The 27,624-nt window shown below is 44.4% G+C and overlaps 1 pseudogene; it reads right to left on the bottom strand.

The window, feature by feature from the left end:
• The window catches only part of LOC114699442, a 59,657-nt pseudogene that overhangs the window by 9,111 nt on the left and 22,922 nt on the right, over nucleotides 1–27,624 (bottom strand).

The following is a 27,624-nucleotide window of genomic DNA, read 5'->3' as shown; positions in this document are numbered from 1 at the left end:
GACTTCCTCAAGAGAATCAATATTTTCATTACTGCCATCTTTGGTCAGGCCTACATAAGAATAAAGGAAGAGAGAAAGAGAAAACGAGAAGACCAGTTAGGTGGAAAAGGTTAAGCTTAGGCAGCGCGATCTTAAAAGGGAGGTGCATCGTGGTCACAGGCTTACGGAAAGGTAATGTAGAAAGTAAAGAAATCAGCTAAGAAGCACACTTCGAGTCTCCATCCACCCCACCGACCTCACGCTCCTCCCAGCTCCGCAGTTTTACCTCTTTCCCACTGGAGCCTCGGGTGTCAAAACGGGTAAAATGTGTCACCAAACTCTGTACACAGTGATAGGAAGAGTGAACAGAAATACCAGAGAACAAACCTCCAAACTGCTCAGTGATGAACCAGAGCTGATCCACGCTGGAGTAAACCGTGGGTGCTCTGAGCAAGCAAGCCACCAGGATTCGAGTCTGCAGCATCTCAGGGGGGCATCCAGACACGCAAATATGTAATGCACATCAAGCTCCTAAAACCGGTTAGTGGAATAGCACTCGTACCACTGACTCACGGCCCTCCAAGTCTGCTCAATAGTTAAAACCAGCGGCTAATCATCCTCTCTGCCTGCCTGCCTCTAACCTCTGCGGAAGGCTCTGGCAGTCAGCCGCAGGGGGACATCCCTAACTGCTCTTCCCCTCAGACATGAGAGGTGGAGCTCTTACTGCAAAGACTCCTGGTGTCTGCTGTTTTCTTGTTTTGTTTTGTTTTGTTTTTGTTTTTCGAGACAGGGTTTCTCTGTGTAGCTTTGCGCCTTTCCTGGAACTCACTTGGTAGCCCAGGCTGGCCTCGAACTCACAGAGATCCTCCTGGCTCTGCCTCCCGAGTGCTGGGATTAAAGGCCGCCACCACCGCCCGGCATGTCTGCTGTTTTCTAAGCACTGCGGCAAAACAGGGCCCCGAATAGAAGAAATCAATGTGTAAATCGTCATGTTTTTCTCCAGCAGGGAAATGGCCAGGGGAAGGGAAAGACTCTGAAAATATCAAATCAGTGCACTGCACACTGAACAGCCCAGCAATTTGAGGAAGAAAAGCAAATGGCAGTTCCAACAGGAAGAGTATGAACCTCAGAACCTTGGAGCTTTGTAACCAAAGCCTGGTCATTCCAGGCTCTACAACACACAATTTTCTCCATGTAGCCCAGACAGACTGACACACAAGAGATAACAGAACGCTTGCTAGCTGAAGTCAGAAAGATTACAATGAACATCTCTGCATTTGTCAACAGAAGAACTAGACCCTATCAGTTTTTTGGTTTTTTTTTTTTTTTTTTGGGGGGGGGACCACAAATTTGCAGCTGGTAGTTAATTATGTTTGACAAGCTCCGGGTGTTTTTCAGGGAACTTAAGCCTCCAAATGCTATAAACAAAGACCTTTGTTTTCCACCAAGAACTGTGAGAAAGATTCTTCTCCCCAACTGTAATACTACCACTGTATATTTAGAGAAAACACTGTTTTATTTTGTTTTCCAATGTGCTCTAAGTGCTTCACATTACTACATATAAAATAGGAAACTTCTGGGCTTCAGTATGGCAGGTGGAACTGAGCAACAGATATTTGGACAGTGACCCAAGCAGCTTGTAGTTGTGTGGGTGTGTATGTGTATGTATTATGCTTGTGCGCACATGGGGTAGTCTGAAGAGGATGTCAAGCATCTTCTTCATGACTTGGTACTGAGCCTGGGATGCCTTGAGGTTCAGTGATTTTGCACTGGATGTGAGAGTCCAGGCAGGTTCAGAGGGACCCAGCACAGGGTTTCTCATGAAACAAGGAGACCACTGACTAGGCTAGAAGAGCTGGACAGCAAACCCTGAGGGACTTTCCTGTTTCCACCTCCTGATGAGGAATGAGCTTCTGCACCTGTAGGATCCAAACTCAGGTCCTCCTCATGTTTGTGCATGAGGTTCACCAACTAATCCATCTCAAAGCTCTGCATCTATAGTTCTCAGAAGAGGAATACACCAATCTGAAGAGAAAAACTATTCTGGGAAGGCCTTTTTTTGAACCTAAGAGTCACCCCAAACCAACAGTAGGGTGAGTGCATTAAATGCTGGTGAGTTCCATGCTCCCCACTATGGCCTCACATCTCTTTCCAGTCTACACTTGGCACATGCACAAGGGACTGCTGCCCGTGGCGCTGCACCACATCTGCCATGGGTCCACTAGATGCTGGCTGCAGGACAAGGGGCAGGCGTGCATCCTCAAGTGAGGGTGCTGTAGGAAGTTCCCCTCCACACTGAGTCCTGGGACCATTTACTACTGACAGTACGTGGAAATACTTTTTTTTTTTTTTGGAGATTAAGAAAACAATTAACATCATTTTTCCCTTCCCTGTCTTCCCTCCAAGCCCTCCCACTGCTGCCCCACCCTCTTGCTGTCTTTCAAATTCACTGCCTCTTTTTTTCTTTAAAGATATATTTATTTTTTATGTATGCAGCATATGTGACTGCAGGCCAGAAGAGGGCACCAGATCTCATTACAGGTGGTTGTGAGCCACCATGTGGTTGCTGGGAATTGAACTCAGGACCTCTGGAAGAGCAGTCAGTGCTCTTAACCTCTGAGCCATCTCTCCAGTCGCCCTCACTGCCCCTTTTTAATTGTTGTTGCATATATGTGTGTATGTAAAAGTTTCACTAAGAAACTGAAACCAAAATCATTTGCATTTTAAACAATTTGGTCCCAACAGTAGGAAATTATAATTTCCTGTTTCCAAAGGCAGGATTTGTACATTTTCAAGGTATATCAGGAGACCGAGAATTAGTAAACTCAGTAACAGCTATTGGTCTTGATTTACTCATACTTCTGTACTTGCAATTCAAGGTTGGGGGGAGGTGTTGCTTAAAATGTTAAAAGAAAGCAACATGTATATTTCCACAAATTGGTATGATTTAGATTTAGACTTCAAATGGCAGGGGCAGGGGAGAGGGAATGTAGGAAATAAATGCCAAGTCTGCGGAAATTTAACACATACATTTCTGTGCCTCTTTGCAACGTCAGCCCTCCTCCCTCCCTCCCTCGCCTTGGCTTCCTGCGTTAATCTTAACTATCCCAATAGGAAGGAAAGCAGGCTTGGCCTCTTAGCAATGCGTGCTCTGTAACCGCTCCCCCATCACACAGGGCATCTCAACACTGGACCAGGTTCTGTCTTTGTAGACACCTGCAAGGAACTGCAGCACGCTGAGCTTTAGTTCCCTCGAGTGAGAAAAGAACCGGAGTCGCCCAAGTCAAGCAGAGCTAAAAGCTGTACTGGTGCAGAGAAGAAACACCTGGCAGTGCATGGTGACAGTGGCAATGGGCCTGGGAGTCATCTTTATATTCATAAGCCAAGTAAGAGCTGAGACCCGTACAGAGCACAGCTTCAGTAGGAGGTCTCCCACACTGGGCTCCACCTCCTGGCACGCTCGCCTAGGAGGAAACAGCTGCTCACACCGTTTCTGTCTACCTACAACTGGCAATCCCCAGCGTTAAAGTTAATTAACATCTTAAAAGTGGTTAAAACCCCCAGCTTAGAATACCTCTTAGAATCCAAAACAAGTTGATTGTCTAGTTATAACTCTGTCATGGATTTTTCATTTTGGGTGGTGATTTAGTACACAAATATATAGCCATTAGTGAAAGTGTAAAATCCCATGTGAAGCCACACAGTTTCCATTCCAAATGACTTTCCTAACTGTACAGAAGTCCACTGAGGCAGTATACACTTTGGGTCTATAATTTCAGTGTGCATGTGTAAGTGTGTGTGTGTTTATATGCAATTTTTATATTAATCCAAAACACACTCAAGTTATTAATATTTAAAAAATACAACAGGATTCCTATGAAATTAGCTTTTAAAAGCTTCACTATTCAGAATCCATTTAAAGTAGTATCTTAGAACAATAAAACCACTCATAGCAAAAAAATTCAATCACCCTCACATATTACATTGTACATGATTTTATTTCACATGCCTAAAACTATGGTCACCTGAGAATTTAATGTATGTACTGAAACTCTGATTTAAATATAAATGATGCCATTGAGATGAAATCAAGAGCTATCCTGAAAATTGTACAGTGCACTTGCCACTGTACACAGCAAACACTACCTCCCACTACGCATGGAGAAGGAAACAGCAGCAGAGCTGAGGCACAAGCTGGCTTACAGCTGACCACAACTAAAACTTTCACATTTAGAACTGTTGTAAAAGGAGGTGATATCTAAACTCTGAAAGCTGCTGAACTGCTCCACGCCTCCCCAGGTCTTCAAGATCAGAAATATACTCAACAGTTTAGCTGGCAGGCTATTAAACTTAGTACACATATAATATCAGGCCATAGCTACTGTTTGCTAAATAATTTGATATGAAGCTTTAGTACATATTGTTTCATACTAAGAAAAAGAAATGAGCTGCTTAAAACCAGAAATAACAGGCTATATTACACAAAAATATGCATATTTCAAATCAGCACTATCCTTTCTAGTAAGACAGTGTTTTAAAACAATGAGGAAATACCAATCTTTATTTTAAGAAACACCTAGCTGGTAATGTGATTACAAAGACAGAAGAGAAGCCCAAGACTGCCAAAGAAAGGAAACCGTGATTAAAGACCACTAGTTCATATTTTAATGTAAAATTTTAAACATGAATAGGACATTAAAGATATTTATTGCCATGGTTTTATTTCAAAATTAGCTTATGCCAGACGAAAATGTATTTTTTCATCTATGGTCATATTCTGCTGAGCATGCTGCCCCATCTGGTCTCACTATGGAAGTTAAGCCAAGCTGGCCCTGATAAGTATCTCAATGGAGAAACTGACATCAGAAATTCAGAATAAATTATGTCAAATGATGCTTTTTAAAAAAATCTGTTCCTCATTTGAAAACACATGAGGACATTATCTATATCTCTGAACATTAAGTTCATACTATGAAATGTTTAAATCTGAAAACACAAATGAAGTTCTAATTGTTAAAAGTTAATATGCAAGAACTACATGCTCACTTACAAAAGAGATTTGAAAAGTCAAAATGAAAAAGTGGCCATTTAGTATATCAACAAAAACAAAATATTACGTTGAAAATAACTTCCATAAAAGATTTACAGTTTCTGTGGATAATTATTAAAGTAATAATCATTTTATTATTATACTTCATTATATGTACTTTATTATATATAATACATCTAACATTAAAGAATATTAAAAATATTTTTTGACTTCAGTATCTTAACTCATTCTAACAAAAGAAGGAAAGAATGTACTTGCCTAATAAAACTTTTGCATCATCCACATCAAAGTCTCCATCACCATCTGCATCATAGACTCCTAGTTTTCCTACAACAGGAGAGAAATGATACACACAGGAAAAGAGAAAACAAATTTAATAATGAACCACTTCTCACTGTAGTTTTTAGACATCATAAATGTTACTTATTTCCTCTCTTTTTACTCTGCAAATCAGAACTGTAAGAATAATTACCAAAAAACTCACAGCGGGGTCACCTACAGATTCAAGAAGTTTGTAGCTAACAAATCCTAACATACAAGTGAGAGGGTATTTCCCCTAAAGATTTGGGAATATCCTGATCCTATCACTTCACAATAATCTTACTATTCGATTCAAAATATTTTACATAAAAATAGGTACATATAAAAAAAATCAACCCATTTCTAACAGCTGAACAAATGCATAAAATTTGATGTTTCATTTAACTATCAACAATGAATGCAAGCTAAGCTTCAAATAAAGATAAAATATAAATAAGTCAACAGAGAGCATAAGAACCTTATGGAGTCAAGGATGAATTGTTTGATACTTAATAATAAATTACAAACAACAACAAAAAAGCATGCATCAGCTTAAGTGGGGGGCTGTTCTGGAAGTATGTAAAACTGGAGGCTTCTTGAAATGACAATGGAAAAATTTATGGTCACCCATTTAAATATGTCCCAGACACTGGACACCCATTAATTAAGGAAAAAAGGGGAAGGCTTAAAAGAGAAATGGTGAGAAGCCAAGTTCACTCAGCCTCCTCAACACTGGCTGTGCTCTGCCAACACTTTCAGGGTGCTGTCTACAGGTTTAGCATTTCAAATGAGTCTAATAGACCATACCCTAAAAAATATTCCAAAATCAACATGGTTTATAATTCATCATTGGACAAAACTATGGGGGAAAAACATAGTACACAGCAATACTTTAAAGCAAAAACATAGCATTCTTATGAAAAACATTTGGCAGTAAATACTGTTTCCAGTTCTTTAATTCAAAGTACATTCAAGATTGCCTAAGGGCAGGCAGGAATTTTGGTACAGAACAAAATTCCCCAACTCACTGGCTCCAGTTTTGCTATACGAAAGTCTGCTTAGTACACACACACAAGAAAACCAGCATGAATGCATCCAGTAAGATGCAGCGATGAAGACATTATCCTTCCTCTTAAGAAAATGAAAGGAATAGCCTGTAAGTCAAGACTATCAATAGCGTAGTACTTAATACCATTTGAAAGGCTGCACCCTTCCTGACAGCCTTCTAAGGGGAAGCTGGTCCTGCCACTTACGTTCTTGATGAAGATGCCTAAGTCAGTAGAGTAAGGATGAGGTCTTAGAGACAGATGCAGTACACTTAAAATGCATCTCCAGTTGCCTACCTTGAAGTACCTCTGATAAGTTATAACGGAAGTCCTTTTTTTGGCTGCATGCATGCAAAAAACATGAAGATTATTATTTATCATTAAAGGTACACATATTACCTAGCAACATAGTACTGTAAGTTAATGAAAATCATATTTTTGCTTATGCCAAGCTAAAGTTCGTTTAATTTATTCATCTGTTTGAAGACACTTTCCTTAAGGTAGTAAGGGAGACAAACATCAGTGAGTGACAGATCATACGTAGACAGACTGTGTTATTTTTTTTTCTCCTCTCCCCTAAGAAAGGGCAACAATCTATGACGGCACAGGAGGGCTAGGGGAAGTGGGTGGGTCTTCAACACAACATTAACACATGTGTACTTTCTCACCAACCAGTCTTTAATAATCCACTTAAGGATTATTAAAGAGGGAAGCCATAGTTCATAACTGCCAAAAAGTGAAACCAAATGATCGTCATCGATGGCTACTAGATAAACAGAGTGTGGTATATCCGTATGATGGATGGAGTGTTACTCTGAACCTCACACATATAATGATGCTGAGCATAGCAGGCACCTCACAAGGCCACACGCATGTCTATGCTATGCTCAGAACCCACAAAATCACCCCAGAAAGTCAAAATGTTGAGGGAGGAGGGAATGTCTGGGGAAGAATGGATAACAGACACGTTCTAAAATTGGATGATGATGATCGTGCAAAATGATGAATATATTAAAAACCAATGAATTGTAGATTTTCCGGTGTTTACAATATTTAACTTATGTTATTTCTCTCCATTTGTAAAACAGATGGAAATGAAAAGTGGTCAATATAAAACAAATCATTTTTAAAAACTTCAGTGTGACTGGAGAGATGGCTAGGTGTCTAAAAGTGCTTTCTGCTCTTCTCGAAAACCCAAGTTCAGTTCTGAGCATCCATATCAGGTGGTTCATGAACCTGTAACTCCAACTCCAAGGGATCCACTGCCCAATTCTGACCTCTGTGGGTACCCACACATGGCAGACACCCACATAGGGACCTAGATAAAAATTTTAACTTTAGTGATTATATGAAGAGAAAGGGAAAAAAGTGAGATGCTACTAGAAATACCCCCAGGAACTTCCTACAAGAGCATGGAGACACACACCTGCCCGTGCAGTCAGCAGCAGTCACCTTAGCACTCACACATCTGTGTGCACACACACTCCTGTCTCAACAGCCATGGCAGGTGCTCCTTGTGAACCCTGGAAGCCATGGCAGAAGAACACTATAGGGCCCAGCCTGGCTACAGACTGAGATCTCAAGTCTAAGCCCACTAAAGGAAGCAGTTCATGATCTAAATTTTCAAAACTCATAACAAAATTAAATAGAAAATAGAAAGTACAGAAAATAGTGAAAATGAATTTAACAACATTTGTTTAGATAGGAACTTCCACATACCACAATAAATAGAGAACCTGCAAAGAAAAACTGTCAAAAATCAAGGCCACTACTCCCAGGCAGCCCTAGTAATGCACCCTTTTCTTTTTACTTTATCAAGAATCAATGGAAAGCTACAGTCAGTAATAATACCAGAGAGGTATTAACAAGCCGTGGCAATTACCACGGACTACCACTTTCCTTCTCACAAATCCACTAGAGAGATCATAGCCTAACTCTCACCTAGAACTTCCTCATAATCCACCAGGTCAAACCACACGATGGCCACAGACGTCCAGACACCCAGCAACGCGATGACCATGAACCATGTGAAGAAGGAGCCTCCGGAAATCCCTCCTCTCCGCCCATTCTTGTGTCCTCCATGCTTTGCTTCTGTTTGGAGAAAAAAAAAATGCAAAGTGTCACCACAGAAGAAGAAACCATCGGCTGAATGCCACCTTTCCCACTCATTTCTTTTGACAGTGATTTGACTAAAGATCACTTTAGAAACAGGTTTTTCTTAAATTCTCAAAGTGCATTACACAAAACAATCACTTTGAACACAAAGAAGTTTGTAATTAAACTTAATTACGATATTTAAATAATCTTAATTCTGAGCAGAAACAAATCCCTGGTGGGCTGTTTTTTTTTTTTTTTAAATACGATGGCAGAGCACATACTTCCTTCCAAGCCCTTCATAAAAACCGTCTTCATAAGAACACTTTTGTGTCCCATGGCCACATGTGCCCTGCCTCCTGTGCTAAGTAGCAGACACGTACGTCATAAACACGACTAAAATGTCATGTTCTTTCCTTCCCGTATCAAGGAAAAGACTGGCCCCAGTTTGATATTTGTCACTGTCATCTTGCATGGTCCGAAACTTTAACTTTCCAACTAGTCAAAGCTATTATTCTCTCATTATGATCCAATAACCCAAATCTTTAGCAAATGTCACAGACACTGGGACAGACATTTTGTTTTCTCTTCCACTTCTGTGGCTTTCTTTACTGCATGGCTAATCCCTTTAGTTATGCTCATCTTCATGGTACCCCAACTCTGCCAGCTCCTTCACTGGATGCTGTCTTTTCCTGGTGCTGGTAGGTGGATATTTTTTATGGAGCAATGTCTCTTGCCAACCCACAGCAGCACACTCTCAAAATCCCAGCCAATAGCCTGTGAAGTCCAGTACATGTCAACTTACTTAATGAACTGAAATGCAGATGGATCTTATTTCTTAGCCTATTTATACAGTATATCACCCTAAACCATGGTAACTGCCACAGAAAGAAAGTAAATTCCTCTAAAATCATTCAATATTGAGGAAGGTGAGTGAGGGGAGGAGGCAGAGAAACATAAATCACAGACAAAAGATGAAATGGAGCACAATTCCACCCCCTCCTCAGGAGGTCCAACAGGGCGTGGGGAGCAGGAAAACAGGCCTGCCAACAGGCGCTCATGCAGGAAACCGCTCTGTAAACTGCCGCTCACCGAGGGCAATTCATCATGCATTTCTATGCTTGGTGTGCCTTATATCCTCCTAGGAATAGTCTTCTATGGTCAAAACAAACAGAATCCACCAAAGTCGATGGTAGCTATAAAAAGTCAATACTGTTCAAAAAGCTACCATCACGTGCAAATTCCTCTTAAAAAGGAGTGCTATATTCCACAAGTCTAAGTAAATATCCTTAACTACCACATATCCCAAATGCCATGTACAAAAGGAAACCTTTCTCCATCCTACCAACACAGCAGGACAGTACCTGGCATGGCGGGTTCTTCCACAGCTGTCACAAGGACTGCTACATGTCACCCCCATGGCAACTTTCCCACACTTCTGCAGGTGTTTCTAGAAGCTTAAGCAGGACAATGTTCATTCCGTGTGGCTGTTCCTCATATGGTAAGTCATCTGTCATGCCCAGTCAGCCCAAGGCAGGTCCCAGGATTATTCCCCTAAATATCTCCACTATCCCTTACACGGGCACTGCCTGCCTGCAAACCACTGAATTCTTGGGGACAGGAATCTTTCATCTGTTCCAGGGGAAAGATGAAGGCGTTCATCCACATCAGCACTGCATGTCAGGGGGAACCCTCACGACTTCCACCTCCATCAGATTACCCAGAACCTGCCTCTACACAGACTTCTAAGAGAAGAACACTAGTGGCTTCAGGCAACCAAATACTTCCAATGCATCGCTCGGAGAGAAACGAAAATTGAAATTGTACATGCTAAAAGGCTATTCTTTCTTTAGACTTATTTTATTTTATGTGTACAAGTATTTTTGTCTGCATGTACATCCATGCATCATCTGAGTGCTTGGTCCTTTTGAAGGTTAGAAGAGGGTATCAGATCCTCTGGAACTAGAGCTGTGGCTGGCTGTGAGCCACCATGTGGGTGCTGAAACCAAACCCACATCCTCTGGAAGAGGACATTTTATTGTTGGGGAAACACGGTTTCCAGTATTTTTATATGTCATAAGGAATCACATAAATCATCAAAACAATACAAAATAAGCTGTCGCTGCAATTTTTCAAAATAAGGGGAAAGATGGCTAAGTCCTGTGGGACAGGAGGGGACCACAGACTCAGTGGCAGTATTTGGGTTTAGTTGACTACACTTTTATAAGCATGAAGACATCTTCCCCTAAGCTATATATACGGGGGAAAATCTTTCCTACTTTTCTATAATGTGCAAATACATACATACTGGATAGACAGCTCAGTGTTCAAGAGTATATATTGTTCTTGTATTCAGTACCCAGCACCCATATCAGGCTTACAACTGTCTGTAACTCCAGCACCAGAGGAATCCAACGTCACTGGCCTCTACGTGAATGTGAACTGATGTGGCTATACCCATAAGTAAAAAACAAAAGTAAATCTTATTAAAAAGTGAAATACGCCTCCAATTTAAGCTGTCATTTAAAATGAAGATAAAACTAGAGTAAACTGGGTTCTTGTATCTGCTCTTGGACGTTGCCACAGATACCATCTTTCCATTGCTCCTCATTAACTAAAATAGCAAATTGTTAAAAATACCTTATCCCTTACAATGTCAAACAGTGTGTTACTCTGGCATCTTAACCTTATTACTATTAAATACTTGTTAGTTCCATAAAGATAAAAACATCGAGCCATAGGAGAGCTGGCCTTCACAGACCCTGCTGGCCTTCACAGCCTTTCCTTTGAGCATGCTCCTGAAGGACACTGCGCAGGAGCTAAGGACCCAGCCCCTTTCTGGAGCACACCACACATGCTTGGCCTGTCCCCCTTGTAAATGTGCTGTGCCCGGTCCCCAGGGGCAGATCCTATTCCTTACTCAAGTGAAGGAAGTGTGGTCAAGCAAACCCTTCCCAAGGGTTTCAGACTCCACAAACAAATTCAAAACCAGGACGTTATCACAAAAATATTCTGGAAGGACATCTAGCATTTGCTGCCATCTTTTTAGATCAAAATAAATCTAAGTCAATCTTCATCTGGTTTTCTGGCCCCATATCCAAAAATGCAGTCACCAAGGGGGTTTCCTAGAGTTAAGAATATGGCAAACTCATTTTCCAAAATGAAAATTAAACGGGGTTCACTCTCTTCCATGCTGCCTCATCAAAATGATGTCCACATAAGAAAATGTTCTCACACGTACTGAACAGAACATTGCCATTCGGGCATCGGTCCCAGCAGTCAGAAGAAAAAGACTCTCCAAAGTGAACTGGGACAAAAGGCCACCGCAGGCTGGGACTCCCTTGCCAGCAAGTAAACTACAGACCAGTCTCGTAGGTGAGGGTTAGAAGGCACTGTGCTGGGCATTCACACTGATGCTAAACAAAGCATTTAAAGTTTCCAAAACAACAGTTCATTATACAGAGTTTCAACATACCTAGTGGATACCTATGTTTTAACTAACAAAAGACAATCTTTGCTTATAAAAAAAAAAGATACATATAAAAAAGGAAATCAACACACTAAGGATATGAAAGCATCAATTTAAGAAAAAAAATTCTAGTGTCTATTTTGTTTTTTTTTACCCTCTGCTTCACATGAAGTAGGTCAATTTCCATATAAGGTAAACCTGCTCGACCCAAGCATGCTCACTAATTAAAGACTAGATTTACATAACCCTTAAGTTCCCACATTTTTATAAGGAATCTGAACACACAATTCCTTAGGTTCGTTGTAACAGACACATCAGACTATAGTTTATAAAAATGTGATTTGTGGTAGCAGAATATATTGAGGCAGACTCAGTTAGGACAGCAAATCTATTCTTATGAGAAAAGATTATTCCATGAAAAAGCAGCCACGTGAAAAGTCGACCTCTCCAGAAATTCAGGAAAAAATGTTAAAAGCACTTCGCCAACAAATCTGAACAGAGCAGAGCTAAAAATAAGGCAAGAAAGTTGTCAGCGGGCCTAAGCCCCTGTTTAATCCAAACAACAGACACATATATATACATATACCTTTGTCCTCAGCCATTCTGATTTCTTCAATCCATGCATAAAATACACTGAAGGGAAAAGACCTAAGGCGCTCCCAGAGGTAGAGGGCACCCAGCATGCCCTTTCCTGCTAGAGAACCGTGACTACTAGTCCTCCTGGCCAGGGGCTCCAGAGTTAGAACTGGACCTGTCTGTGGACTGCTCACCAGCTATTTTTAGAGGCCACTTCCTCACAGCCACATGCTGCTTAATCACTCAGGCAGACTGCACTCTCTGACAAGCCGACAGCCCTTCCCACTGGGGATGGATCCCCTGCTGAGCTGGTTCCTATCTCCTGTAACTCCAAGCTCTGAAGGATGAAGCAGCTGGAAGAGCACGGAAACAAACTGTACCACCAGTGTGGTTTTCTTCGGAACAGGCTGCGAGGCCTCAGCTTTAACACCAAATCAGTCAAGTAATTAAAGGAGCCCACGCGTGGCCCAAGCCCAGAGCCAGCATCATCATGGCCCTTCAGAATTTTAATTTCATCTTTGTGGATTCCTGGGAACTTCCTAGCACCAGGTTTCTCCCTATCCCCATGATGTCTCCCTCTATCAAGATGTCTCTTTCACTGCTCTCCCACTCTGTCCCTGTTCCAGCTCGACCATCACATTCCCTTACGTTCTCTTCCCCATCCCTACCCTCTATTGCTCCCCCCACCCCCAGTTTACTCAGGAGATCTCATCTATTTCCCCTTCCCAGGGAATCTATGCATCCCTTAGGGTCCTCCGTGTTAGCTGGCTTCTCTGGAGCTGTGGGTTGTAGTCAGGTTATCCTTTGCTTTATATCTAGTATTCACTTATGAGTGAGTACAAGCCATATTTGTCTTTCTGTGTCTGGGTTACCTCACTCAGGATGATATTTTCCAGTTCCATCCATTCGTCTGCAAATTCACAATGTCACTGTCTGGCCTACTCCGGGAAATCAGATTGGTGAATACCCTACTTGTCATCATAGAGCCTCTTCTAGTAACTGATGGAAGCAGATGCAGAGATCCACAGCCAAGACCAGGCTGAGCTCCAGGAGTCCAGTCAAATAGAGGGAAGAGGGATTATATGAGCAAGGGGCATCAAGAGCAGGATGCGGAAATCTACTGAGACAACCAAACCAAACTAGTTCCCACTCATGAACTTTAGACTAACAGCTGCTGAACCTGCATGAGACTGGACTAGGCCCTCTGCATAAGTGAAACAGTTGTGTAACTTGGTCTTAGTAAGGGGCCCCTGGCAGTGGGATCAGGATCTATCCCTGGTGCATGAGCTGGCTTTTTGGAGCCCACTACCTATGGTGGAACATCTGCTAGCCTGTGCAACTGAGCTGGAGGGGAGGACCTGCTGCTCACTGAATGTACAGGCTTTTCTGACTCCCCATGGGAGGCCTTACCTTTTTGGAGGGGAGGAGAGTGGGTTGGGAGGGAAGCTGGAGGGGAGCGGAGGAGGGAGGAGAGGGGGATCTGTGGTTGGTATTTCTTAATAAAGAAAAGAATACATTTAAAAAAAAAAAGATTTTAATCAGAAGCCTGTGAGACTATTTAGCCAGACTGCTTGAAGAAAGACTAATGTTAAATGACAAGAAATTAATGAACTCCAGAATCCTGAGTCAAACTATCATCCAGAATTGTCCTTCCAGCAGCAAAAATAAAGCCAAGTACAAACTGTTTTTGCAGGAAGACAGGAGAGGGCTGAGGGACGCTGAAGGAAAGCAACTGAGAAGGGGGTGGGAAGGGTGGAGGAGGGGAGCAGCGCCTCAGAGGGGGAGACAGACCACGAATCCCACATTCGGTGCTCCCTTCTGGGAAATGAAAATGGCTCCAATTTGAATGCCATTTTTTTTTTTTTTACTGTTCTAAGATTAGCAGTTTATAGGCATCATTGGAGCTAATTAATAAATGAAATTAATTTAGAGCAAGTAGAATCTAGAGCAAGCAGCAACCTTTCAAAGTGGCTTCTCCATCTTTAATTTTTTTCACTCCATCTTAAGTCTTCATAAGCAAATAAAACATTTAAGCCATTCTGAAGAGGGGTCAGTGACTCAAAGTCTGATGGTCTAGATACAAGACAACTCGAAGAAGACACCAGGTCAGCTTGTGTCCTGGTTTCCTAGGATGGAGTTAAAAAGGACCTTCAGGTAATTGTTATAATACTATCAATATAATACTACATTATCATACAATATTATATAATATTACAGGTAACTGTTCTGGAAGCTTCTTTGTTTGGCAGGTATGAGAAGGATAAGGAACACTCCATGGGACCACAAGACCATGCCACAACTGACACACAAGGCCACACTTATGAGACTCTGGCCTGGTACAGTTTTGAGATGGGGATGTGCTTCCCAATTTCTGTCATCCTGGAGAGTCAGCACACCTCTGGGTATCAGTTTCCTGCTTATGAAATATGTCTTGACATACACAAGGCACACACACGTTTGCTTTAACATCCATGCCACACATTTTCTGGGACCATCAGAATCCGTGCAGAAACCTTCTCATTCACTCCTGGCTATCTCCAGCATACCCAGTGCCGAGGTGCTCATGAGCGGGCTATGCAAGGCCAGCCACATTAGAAATCACAAGGCAGTAGCCAATTAATTGATGGAAGAATCACAGCCATTAAATCAGGACCAGCCTAAACAATACAGGTCTGGTCATTCCTTGCAGAATAATCTTAACCATGACTATGTACCCTATGGTTAATGTACTGGATAGTTTTATGTCAACTCAACACAAACTAGAGGTATCTGAGAGAAGGGAACCTCAATTAAGAAAATGTCTCCACAGGCACTACCCCTCTCCTGGGCAGCAAAATAGAGCTAACCCCATTGGTGGAAGTGTGGGTGAGCCAGCCCCAAAGCTGTGAGCATGGGAGAGCTGTCCCCATTACGCATCTGTATTTGGCAGCCTGAACAGGGAAGAGGTGGCCCTGAGGTCACAATGGCAGGAGAGCTGCCCCCGTCCCCGACCTGCTGAAACACTCGGGAGAGCAGGCCCTGCACCTCAACTGGGCAGCACAATAGAGCCAGTTCTGCTGGTGGAGGTGTGGGTGAGCCAGACCCATAGTGGTGAGCATGGGAGAGCTGTTCCCATTTATGTGGCGGCATGGGCAGGGGAGACATGCTCTCTCCACCCCATCCCCCAATCAATGCCTGAGGCAGGTGGGAGAGCTGACCCTGAGGTCATTAGAGTGGGAGAGCTGGCCCTGCTCATCACCAGCTGCAGCAGTCAGGAGAGTGGACCCAGTGCCACACCTGGGCAACACAGTAGAGCTGGCCTTGAAGGTATAGGTGTGGGAATCCAACCCTGAGGACATGAAAGCAGGAGAACCGGACCTGCCTCTTGTTCACAGCTGCAAGGTGTGAACTAGCCAGGGCAATGCTGGAGAGCTCACCCTGGTGATGAGGACAAGGAGAGCTGGCAGGCTGACCAAACCTGCAACTACCCAGGCCCAGAACCAGGGTTATGTGTTGACCCACCCCAATATCCACCCCATCTGTGATCTGCAGGAGCACATGAAGGGACCAGTCCTGCACACCCAAAGCTGCAGGATCTCCACAACACAGGGCAACAGCAGGATAAGAAGAGGAGTCCCAGTGAGGGCCCAGCATCAATAGTGCAGCAGAAACCAGAGGCCTCGAACCAGACCAATGACTCTCGAAATGAACAGTTGTAAGAAAGATATATGGACAAAAGGGTTTACTGTGTGACTCACTATGCCACACTATAGCTTCCATGATGAGACTGATTTTTTTCCTTCTCTTTTTTTTTCTTTCTCTAATTTAATTTTATTTTAAAGAGTGAAAACAAAGGGAAGGGAAATGACTGAGATGGAGATGCATTGATGTGAAAGACACAGAGAATAAGAAGAAGGAAGGGGAAAAAAAAAAAAAAAAAAAGAAAATACCTCCATAAGACCAAGCTGTAGGCAAGCCTGTAGGGCATTCTCCTAAGTTGTGATTGATGGGGGAGGGCCCAGCCCACTGCAGGTGGTGTCATCCCTGGGCTGGTGTCCAGTGTTCTATAAAAAAGCAGGCTGAGCAAGCCAGGGGAAGCAAGCCAGTAAGCAGCTCCCCATGGCCTCTGCATCAGCTCCTGCCGTCATGATCCTGCCCTATTTTGAGTTCCTGTCCTGGCTTCCTTCAGTGATGGACTACAGTGTGGAAGCCAAGTAAACCCTTTCCTCTCCAATTGCTTTTGGGTGGTGGTGTTTCATCACAGCAACAGGAACCCTAACTAAGGCAGTTAACCTCCTCCTCCTTCTATATTCTTCAACAGTTAAATAAGCATTGTTAAAAATGTCTTTCTTCCCTAGTTTCACAAAGGTAACAACAACTGTGCAGTGAGGTAAGTGAGGAAAACTGCGCTGTTATCACTTTAAATCATTTACAAATTTACTGCAGGGAAAGAAAACTCGGAATTGCAAGAAAAATGCCTGTAATGAGAATAACATTTTTGGTGAAGGAGAAACACTTCTAAAGTTATTAAAAATAAACGGACTTGTCCACGGCAAATTCACAGCACAGCACACAAGTAAGCTGCAGTCGCTATCAAAGGAGCAGCTGCCGGGACTGAGAGCCACCCCGGCCACAAGCAGCAGACAAACCTGTAATGGGAACTCAGAGACTATTAATACCAGGCTGATGGGACCTGAGACCACGAGAGCCACGGCCCATGTCCACGGAGCCACAGCTGCACCTGTCACAAACACCTGCCAGGTGAAGTCCCGAGGCCTCTCAGCCAGCGCTGGCCTCGTCCTCGGCCCCCAGCCGCTCCTTATCTGCAACAGCAGCCCTACCCTGTTAGAGAACCAGGTACTTCTTAATCTCTTCCTCCCCAGCTTGAATTTCTGTAGGTCCCATGAACATGCCTACGTCCCCAGTGACTGGAGCCACTGCAGAGAGCCTGAATGTAGAGAATGATTAATCAGCAGTCAGGAAGGGGCAATTTGAAAGTCAGATTGAATCAGTGCACACTGTGTTTAAGTAGTGAAATACCGCAGAGAAACCCATGACTACGCATGATGATGTATGTAAACGAACAAATAAGCAAAAAGAATGACATATAAGCCCTCATATTCTCAGTCTCAAAGAGGGGAAAGCAGCTCTGTTTTACCAACTGCAAGTTTAAGAATGCCTTGCCCCATTTAAAAAAAAAAGCCAAGCAACAACAATCCCGCTCCTCCAGAGCCCTCTGCAGGTAATCACACACACCCCAGCTCCAGCGCCATCACTGGTGGCCTCCCCAGGACCTCAATCTTAGCTGTAACCAAATGGCTCCAATGCCCAGCCCGGGGTCCCCCTCTCACTCCCAGCAGCCTTGCTCCTGTATGCTGTCTGTATCCAACACCCCCTCTCACAATGTGTCTTGCTGTGACCGCAACCTAATTCACCTCCCTAGGCACATCTGCCTTCTTGCTGAAATATTTCTGCAGCCTGCAGGCAGGCAGGCAAGGAATCTAAAATCCTGTTGAACGTGTTCTCCTTGTTTAACTCCACCACGGTGCCAGCAGTGTACCCCAGAATAAGTAAAGTGTGTTATTTTAACCAACACATCCCCAAAAAAGGAGCTAGCGTTATAGTGCCTCAACAAATATGAGCAAGCACTATCATTCTAAACCTAATATAAGTAGCCAAGATTACACCAAACTAGGGCAATGCTGCAGACACCAAGTACAACATAACCACGCTGACCCTCCCCCAGAGGCGACAGAGGACTGCTGACTCCTCCCCCAGAGAACCACGCTGACCCTCCCCCATGCTGACTCCTCCCCCAGAGAACCATGCTGACTCCTCCCCAGAGGGCCATGCTGACTCCTCCCCCAGAGAACCACGCTGACTCCTCCCAGAGGGCCATGCTGACTCCTCCCCCAGAGAACCACGCTGGAGGACTGACTCCTCCCCCGGAGGACCATGCTGACTCCTCCCAGAGAACCACGCTGACTCCTCCCCAGAGGCCATGCTGACTCCTCCCCCAGAGAACACGAGAACCATGCTGACTCCTCCCCAGAGAACCATGCTGACTCCTCCCCCAGAGGACCACGCTGACTCCTCCCCCAGAGGATCACGCTGACTCCTCCCCCAGAGAACACGCTGACTCCTCCCCAGAGGACCACGCTGACTCCTCCCCCAGAGGCCATGACTCCTCCCCAGAGAACCACGCTGACTCCTCCCCGGGAGACCATGCTGACTCCTCCCCCAGCTTTGGAAGAGGCACCTCTGCAGCAGAGGATTGAGAGTGTATGACCTATTCCAGCTTGTCTAGTCACCGGTCTCTTCAGACTCTAACTCTCGTTTCTACTCCCGACGTGCTGTTTTTAGTGTGGAGGATGGCTCCCAGCGGATCCATTCCTCCAGTGTAATGCTGAGAGGAGGTGGGGCCTTCAGAAAGTAGTCTCACAAGCAGTCCTCAGTTATTGGAGTGTATTCTCGAAGGTGCTGCTCGCCCACTGCTCGCTCCACCTTGTGCCTCCACGGTTGGCTGCTCTTCCTGGGCTCGGAGTGACGGAAAGAGCCATCCTTGTGATGGACTTTCTGAACCATTAGAACAAACTTCACCTCTTTATAAGGTGAATTAGTTCATGTTTCATTACAGTCACATGGTGGATTAACACACTCACCACCTACCTCCCATCCCTCCAAACCCAGTTCCTCAGTTTAGCCTCTCCTGGCCACATCTGCTACTCAGTCTTTTCACAGCCCTGGTCCTGCATGATGGCCTCCTTGGCTGTCTGCCCTCCCTGACAGCAAGAGCAGCCACAGCCGTGCCATGGTTGGTTCATTACAGCTTCCCCGTGGCCACAAAAACTGCCTCAGACTTCTCTGCCCTTAAATCCATCCTACCAGATTCAAGGTCCTCTTACTTAGCCTTACTACACTAGGAACCTAAAACCACAGCGGGACCTGTCCTGAGAGCCACCACAGAAGAGCGACCTGTCCTGAGAGCCACCACAGCACAGCACAGCGGGACCTGTCCTGAGAGCCACCACAGAAGAGTGGGACCTGTCCTGAGAACCCACCACAGCACACCCACCTGCACTCTAGCTTTCTGCCTACTCCTGTCACACTTCCGTGTGTCTGTGTGTGTGTGTGTGTGTGTGTGTGTGTGTGTGTGTGTATTAAATATATACATATTAGTGTTTTGCCTTCATGCATGTCTATGCACCACATATGTGCCTACTGCTTGAAGAGACCAGGAGGGCATTGCATCACCTGGGACTAGAGTTTACAGACAGTTCTGAGCTGCCTTGTGGGTGGCAGGAATTGAACCTGGGTCCTCTGGAAGAGCAGTGAGTGCTCTACTTGCTGACCCCCCACCTCCCTGGTCCCTACCCGCCCCCCCCCCCCCACACACACAGGTACAATTCTTAGCAGAAGTCTTCACTTTCCACTCACAACTTATAAACTATACATGCCCTGTGGCTTCAGCACACCCCAGCAGATTCTCCAATGTCTCACTAGCGATGCCCATGTCATTAAATCAGATGGAAAGTGTTCTGGCTCCATCTTACTGACCCCCTTAGTAGAATTCTCTCCCTTTCACAATTTCTTCCCTCCCTGCCTTCGGACTCTCCTGTCATTCCATCACCTCCCTGGACTTTCTTACTTCCACTCTCCCCTGCTGGGTCATTCTCCTCCACGTGACTTTGAAGTGTGAAAAATTCCTAAGTGTAGTCCTCCGCTCCTGAGCCTGGTCCTCTGCCCACTCCAGCTCACCCCAGCTACTATGGGAAGGATTAACCTATTTCTCTCCTTTGGCCCCAAATCCAGGTGACCACCCCTAAATGTCCTATGTGGATGACTAAGGGGCAATTCAGCACACCTCTGGCATCCTTCCCTTTCCTCTCAAGGTCAGAGTCACAAATCACTTGGAATAAGCCAGTTGCTTACCATCCACCCTCTTCCTGAAGGTTCCACTCAGGCTGTTTTCCCACCTGGCCACAGTTATACAAGCATGTGGGCTCCCTCAGCACCTGGGCATCCTCGTCAGTTTTTAAAACTGTCGTGCCCCAGTGTGCCTGTGAAGACCTGAGCTTAGAGAATCCGCTTTCCTTCCACCTCTGTAGGGTTTCTGCTCATTTGCAAGCACTTCAGCCTCTGAGCTTTCTTAAGCTTTGTGTATGCTCTGGCAGGAAAGGGTGAGAAAATGTTTCCACCCTTTCTGCCTTTTGAGTACAACATATCATCCAAACCCAAACTCTCTCTCACTGCTCTGTCCACCTTACTGTGACTTCACTGCTTTGCACAGCAACAGAAGTGTTTTCATCTGATTACACAATGAGTGAGTTTTTTAAAAAAAAATAATCATGTTCACCCTACTCTCAAGATAAAACAGAAGATCTTCAGGCTGGCCTGGGGCATCAGCTGCGCTGACTCCAGACGGCTGCTCTAACCTCAGCTTTGTTTCGTTTCCTCTGAGCTGCTTAGAGTCTAGCCACAAACCAACCAAAAACAGCAGCTTTCTACTCTGTATTTGGCCTCATGCTCTCGGTGCAGCCTGTTCCTGGAATGTCCAATGGGGCCACCACACATCAGTCACTGCTCAGTCCCCTGACTCACTATGTCCTGTTCACTCTACCAACACACCCCCTCCTCAAGGAAGCCTTCCCATCTTTCAGGAAATGTTCTGACAGCAGTCAGCATGTCACTGGGAATTAAGAAAGACAGCTTAAGACAATCGTCTTCTGATGTTTCGTGAAGCCAGGTACAGAAGAATAGGTCTCATAGGAGTTCCTTTGAACTCCTTTGCATGTAAAAGGAAATCAACACTTTGGAAAATACTAAATGACTTCCTTCTCACATGCTGGATAGTACAGGGTTAATCAGACCTTTCTCTGGTCAAACTTAAAAGAAGGACCAGCCATGTTCTTGAAGACTTCTTGAACTTAATTCATTCAGGAGCAAAAGACACATAGCCTGCCTCCTTACCACTGCCCACTTTCTAGTACCAAAAACTTTAAAAATGTAATTCCACACTCAAGTGTTTCACATATCTAAATTGGGAGGGAAGTATATTCGAACAACTGCACAGTTCAAATTCCCTCCTCACAGGAGAAAAGGTTTTGCAAACCATTAAGACAGAAGACTGAAGCCAGTGGCTGCTGAGCACACGTTGGGATTCCATCCACCCACTCCCAAGTTTCCAAAGCTCCGGCTCAGGTAAACTGGAGTTGCTACCCAAGCTGGACAGGAAGGAGCTGTGCGGCCCCCTCCATGGATCACAGCAGCCAGAACCAAACTGTGCTCTCCTGACTAAGGCTCTGTAGAAAGGCACAATGATTGGAAGGGTGACAAGGGACTGCCCTGTGTTACAATCCAGAAAAAAAAAAAAAAAAAAAAACAAGTAAACAGTTTGCACTTCCATCAGACTAAGTTAAAATGAGGTATCAGCAATGCCCAGGCTGCCTCCTTCCGCCCCCACTCCCTTCCGTCTCCATCCATCCTTCCATTCTGAAAACTAATTATCCTTTGTAATCCTCAGGTAAAAACTTCTACCTAGCATTCATCTGTGTTTGTAGCAATGCTGATTCACCCACGGAAGGAACTAAAGGGATCAGAGTACAGATACACACGCACACGCACACCACACCACCACCACCACCACACACCACTTTTAGGAATCTTTTACTACCAAAACTACACTGGGAAACTTGGTTAATTTCAAGCCATGCTTAATAGATCAGTTTTTAAAAGTTAATTAGTTCTCCCCACAGAGTGATCAATAGAGAAGAGCACATCTCTGAGGAATAACTGCTCCCCTAGGCCAATTACTCATGGAACAGGTATTGATAGGACATCTTAAATGAGGCAAGTTTCTTGCTGGCCCACGACAGGAAAAGTTTTGAGGAGTGAGAGATGAACAGATGGACAGAAGGAGGGAGGGGGAGGGAGGGAGGAAGGAAGGAAGGAAGGAAGGAAGGAAGGAAAGAAGGAAGGAAGGAAGGAAGGAAGGAAGGAAGGAAGGAAGGAAGGAAGGAAGGAAGAAGAAAAATGAAAGCATGGCTATTCACTGAATTCTTCATCCAGAGGTCATGAAGCCGATACAGATGGACATCTTCAGAAGGTTTCTTGACTTTAATTCATTCAGAAGGCAAAAAGCGATCCACAAAGCCCTCCTCCCTTACCATTTTCCAGGGAAAAAAAATTAAAATAAATGGGCAACACTTACATTTACATGAATGGGAAAAAAGGAGTACATAAAAGCATAAAAACCGTGTGAAGTTACAGAGCATATCATGTCTTAGAATCAAAACACTATAAAACGAAAGTTAAAAAACCCCACTAGATGCAGTTATGATCCAGACACTTGGACAGACAGAGCCAGCAACACTACCATCTAAACCAGTAAGAACGCAGGTAACAGTGAACACTAGGCAAGGATGGCTGGACCCAAAACTTATCCAGCACGACGGCCAGGGAGACAGTTCTGTCAGCAAAGTCACCGCCCTGCCAGGCCAGCATGAGGACCGGAGTTAACCCTGGCATCCACGTGAGAGGCTGGGCCTGGCTATAACCTCCACAGGGACGAGCAGAAGACAAGACGGAGGGCTCACTGGCCAACTCCAGGCCAATCTACAACCACAAGGTAGATGTCCCCTGAGACGTCACACCCAAGACTGACTTCTGGCCTCCATGGGCACAGGGACCGACACACAGACTGCAGCCACATGAAAACACGCCCAAAACAAATATAAAAATTACACAGTGAGAAACTGCCTCTTTGTGGGATGCCCTGCTTGATAGTCTAAGGCAACAGTTCTCAACCTGTGGGTTGCAAAGCCGTTTGCGAGTCACAAATCAGATATTTACATTACAAATCATAACAGTAGCAAAATTACAGTTATGGAGTAGCAACGAAATAATTTTATGGTTGGGGTCACCACAACGTGAGGAACTGTCTTAAAGGGTCACAGCGTTAGGAAGGTTGAGACCCACTGGTCTAAGGGCTCTGGGCATTGGGCAGCCCCCACCGTAAGTTATGAGGGGAGCTATGGGCCACACAGCATCAGTTCCGATCTCTGGAGGAACAAAACTAGATGCAATGTGAGTGACAAACCCTGAATGCCAAAGGCTGGACAAGATCCCACAGCTGGCATACGACACGTACTGCGAAAGAGGAATGCAGAAGGGCACATATCTGGAGGGTAATGTGCCCCACATTTGGGAACCCCCACACTGCTTCATGTGTGCCTGCTATTCACTGTTAAAAAACAGTACTGGTAAGTAGAGCACTTTCCTGAGTTCTGTCCTTCATTCTAGTGAGTTACTGGACCCAAGGGTGGCTGCAGGGGCTGAGAAACTTGAGGTCAGCTAGTCTGAACTCACAGTGCCCTCGGAGGCACTAGCCGTGGCTAGTGTCTGAAGTGAGTCTTGCAGAGATGTCCTCTCATGCTCCACGGTTTGCCAAACTCCCAGAGCCCTTCTCTCAAACTCCATGAGTTGCAAGCTTTCTTACAGACCTATCTTTGAGAGAAATGTAACAGCTGTGCCAAAGGAAAGCACACTTCTATAGAACAGTAAAATGGGTTTTCAAAAACTCTTACCACATTACAATAAATATGGCAAAGAACTTAACAACATATATGAACTCCCAAATCCCCCACTGAATGCCAAATGAGAGCGAGGGCCCGGGAGAATTCCAGGCCCAGGATGAAGGTGCCTGAAGAGACTATCAGTCACCAAGGGGACACACTCAAGCAACAGCCCACTCTGCTCCTGAACAGCAGAGCTGGGAGAAACGGGGAGCAAAGGCTGCTGGGAAGGGGTCACACACACCACGCAGCCTGCGGTCCTGGAAAGACCCAGCTTCCCATGGATGAGTGTGGGCAGCAAGGAAGCAGCAAGTATGGACCCCCTTGCAGTTCTACCCAGAAGGGCTGACTGCCCACACAAGTGACTCCAGGCCATCCTGGCGAGAGCGGGTCTGAGGCAGCGGGAAGAAACTATGTGTCATGGTAGAGGTCCTCCCTGGCCTTCCAAAGAACTGAGGCAGCACTTGGCACACGTCTCTTGTGTACACCCTGCCAGCCAATCTTACCAACTGGCACAGGAGACGTGGCAACGTGGCCAGGAGCCTGTGAGGACAGGGGCCTTGCAGTCTCCTCCCTACCTGGGAACTCCTGAGAAGCAGAAGCCTTGAAGAGGCCGTGAGGAGAGTGCCAGTGAGGGGAGACGCACTTGCCATGCAAATGAGACCAGGCTAAACCAGCCAGCCTCAAACACGGAAGGTGACTGGGATGCTGAGAAATATGTCCCAGGTGGGAAAGAGCCTGTGCTCCCCAGGAGAAATGAAGGATCAATCCTGCCCAACCACGATGACTAGAGGAAGAGCAAGGACTTTCCAGTAGTACTCTGGCAGACAGAGACACGTAAAATAAATGTCGACACAACATACTTTTAGATATTTTAGGCTCAACATAAGAAATAGCCAGTAAAATGACTTGGACACAACTTAAATGTATGTCCCCAACGTTTTATTAAATTTCCAAATATTGCAATTAAATCTGCAATAATTTTTATAATGAATAACTGTACAATTATCACTTAGATTCTATTTGTGAAGAGGTTATTGCATGGCTTATGTTAGAACCACTCATCATTCTCTGTTCACCTTTTAATCAGTATTATTTGAATAAAATAGTTCAAAGTAAATTGTAAACACCAGTACACATTGACATACACCAGTTTGTATGTCATAGTTCAACATTTCTTTACAGGTTTTAGTGTAAAATTCACATAAAATTGAGGGCATTGATCTTAAGTGACTATTCCCTGAGTTTTAACAAATGTGTATGCTGGTGTGGCCAAATCCTATGGAGACCTAGAACAAGGACCCCACTTAAGGTTCTTCCCTCATGATCATTCTTCTCATTCTGCTTTCACCCTACCCTGCTCTGTTATAGGCATTTCTGTTTTTATTTTCTTACTGTAGATTAGTTTTGCCTATTCTTAGAGTCTTATAAAAGTAGCACCACATAATGCATCTTTCACGTGTTTGCTCTATTTTCCCATCATACTAGTTAACTAAGGGGTAGAGTTTCACTGTCTGCATACAAGAGTATATATGAGTGACAAGTATCCATTTTGTTACTAATAGAAAATGAGGAGTTTCCCATACTGCATTACTATGAGCACGACCCCTGGAAAAACTCTTACACAAGATTACTGCAAATACAGCCAGGTCTCCATACTCACAGTTTCTACATCAACAGATTCAATCAACAGCAACTGGAAAATGGATTTAAGCCTATGACGCTTACATTTGTACTTAACGTGGACAAACATTCTTCCCTTGTCATTATCCCCCTGAACAATGCTGTATAACTACTTGCATAGCACTTACACTGAATTAGATACTAGTGCTGGATAGTTTCATGTCAATCTGACACAAGCTAAAGTCATCTGAGAGTCTGAGAGGAGGGAACCTCAATTGAGAAAATGCCTCCGTAAGATGAGCTGTAGGCAAGCCTGTAAGGCATTTTCTTCTGTAGATCAGTGGGAGAAGGCCTAGCCCATGGTAGATGGAGCCATCCCTAGGCTGGTGGTCCTGGGTTCTATAAGAAAGCAGGCTGAGCAAGCCATAAGGAGCAAGCAGTAAGCAGCAGCCCTCATGGCCTCTGCATCAGCTCCTGCCTCCAGCTTCCTGTCCTGTTTGAGTTCCTGTCCTGATTCCCTCAGTGAAGAACAGTGATGTGGAAATGTGAGCCCAATCAACCCTTTCCTCTCCATGTTGCTTTGGCCATGATGTTTCATCCCAGCCATCCTAACCCTAACTAGGACAGTGTTAGAGGTAATCTAGAGATGATCTGAAGCAAAGGGAGGGTATGGGTGGTTTTACATGCAAATACAACACTGGTTTACACTCCGGGCTCGAGTTTCTGTGTGACAAGGAGGATCTTTAGAACCAATCTTCTCCTCATATTACTGCTTAGGTAAATATGCAGAACTGCTGGAGCCCAAGTATTATAAAAAGCCGTTCCCAAACGAACTCCACCATTTAATGTACTTATTAAGAGCCACTGACCACTCTGTCATGATTTGGTCTCTCTAGGTTTAGCCATTTCTGGTGGGTATTATCACAAGTCTCACAGTGTGTTTCACATATGCTGTCCTGAGAATTAATTATGCTGAGCACACTTTTAAAATCATGTCAAACATTTATTTCACTCAGTTTGTGCATTATTTTGCTCACGTCTTTTACACTTTTTAAAAAGGAATTGTAAGAGTTCTTTGCATTTCCCTGACACTTGTCCATTACCATTCTCTACTTGTTGAAATTCTTTCTCCCTGGTCTCTGCTCATCTTCTCAATGACGTCTTCGGCCGGGAGTGTTAACTCTGATAATGCAGACCACATCAGTTTCAGGTATATTCTAGAGACATCACCAACACATCAGGGGTATAGCTTAGCAGGATTCCTTGCTTCTCAGTGAGACGTGGCATCTATTTCAGGACTTGCCTGCATCTCTATTAGTGGAATCTTGGCTAGGGCCGGTGCTCTATTAACGAACATCTCTTTGTGGCTCTTAAAGAGTGAAAGTAAAGAACTACAGACTAAGTTATAAAAACTTTGGTTGCTATCCTACCAGATTCAACTACTGAAGTTCTGATTCCATCTGGGAACTGGATGGCTGAGATACCAGGGCAAGCAGGGCATGGCGGTGCACAGATGGGTGTTGGAGGATCAAAATGGGAAATACTGACTTTTGACGAGTCACTCTTATTGGCTGGAGAGATGGCTCAGAGTTAAGAGCATCTTCTTCTTGTGGCTCCCAGAGTGAAAGTAAAGAACTAGTTAGAAGCATCAAGTTCTTGTAACATGCAACTTCAGATTCAACTACTGAAATTTCAGGCTCCAGCAGCCAGCGACACTCTGGTCCTCTAACTTCTTACAAGAACTGCCTTACCTGTGCTCTATTATTTTAATAATAAAAACACTTTTAAAAAATCTATATAGAAGAGATATCAAAATTTCAAGGGCAAGCAGGGCATGGCGGTGCACACACCCAAGATGATTTGGGAGGAAAAAAAGGCTGTTGGAGGATATTATAGGACAAAAGGGAATACTGAGTATTGACTTCCACGGTGAAC

Source organism: Peromyscus leucopus, unplaced genomic scaffold (assembly GCF_004664715.2).
Source record: "Peromyscus leucopus breed LL Stock unplaced genomic scaffold, UCI_PerLeu_2.1 scaffold_440, whole genome shotgun sequence".
Classification (NCBI taxonomy): domain Eukaryota; kingdom Metazoa; phylum Chordata; class Mammalia; order Rodentia; family Cricetidae; genus Peromyscus; species Peromyscus leucopus.
Note: the sequence above shows the minus strand (reverse complement) of the source record. Positions and strands in the feature narration are given on the sequence as shown.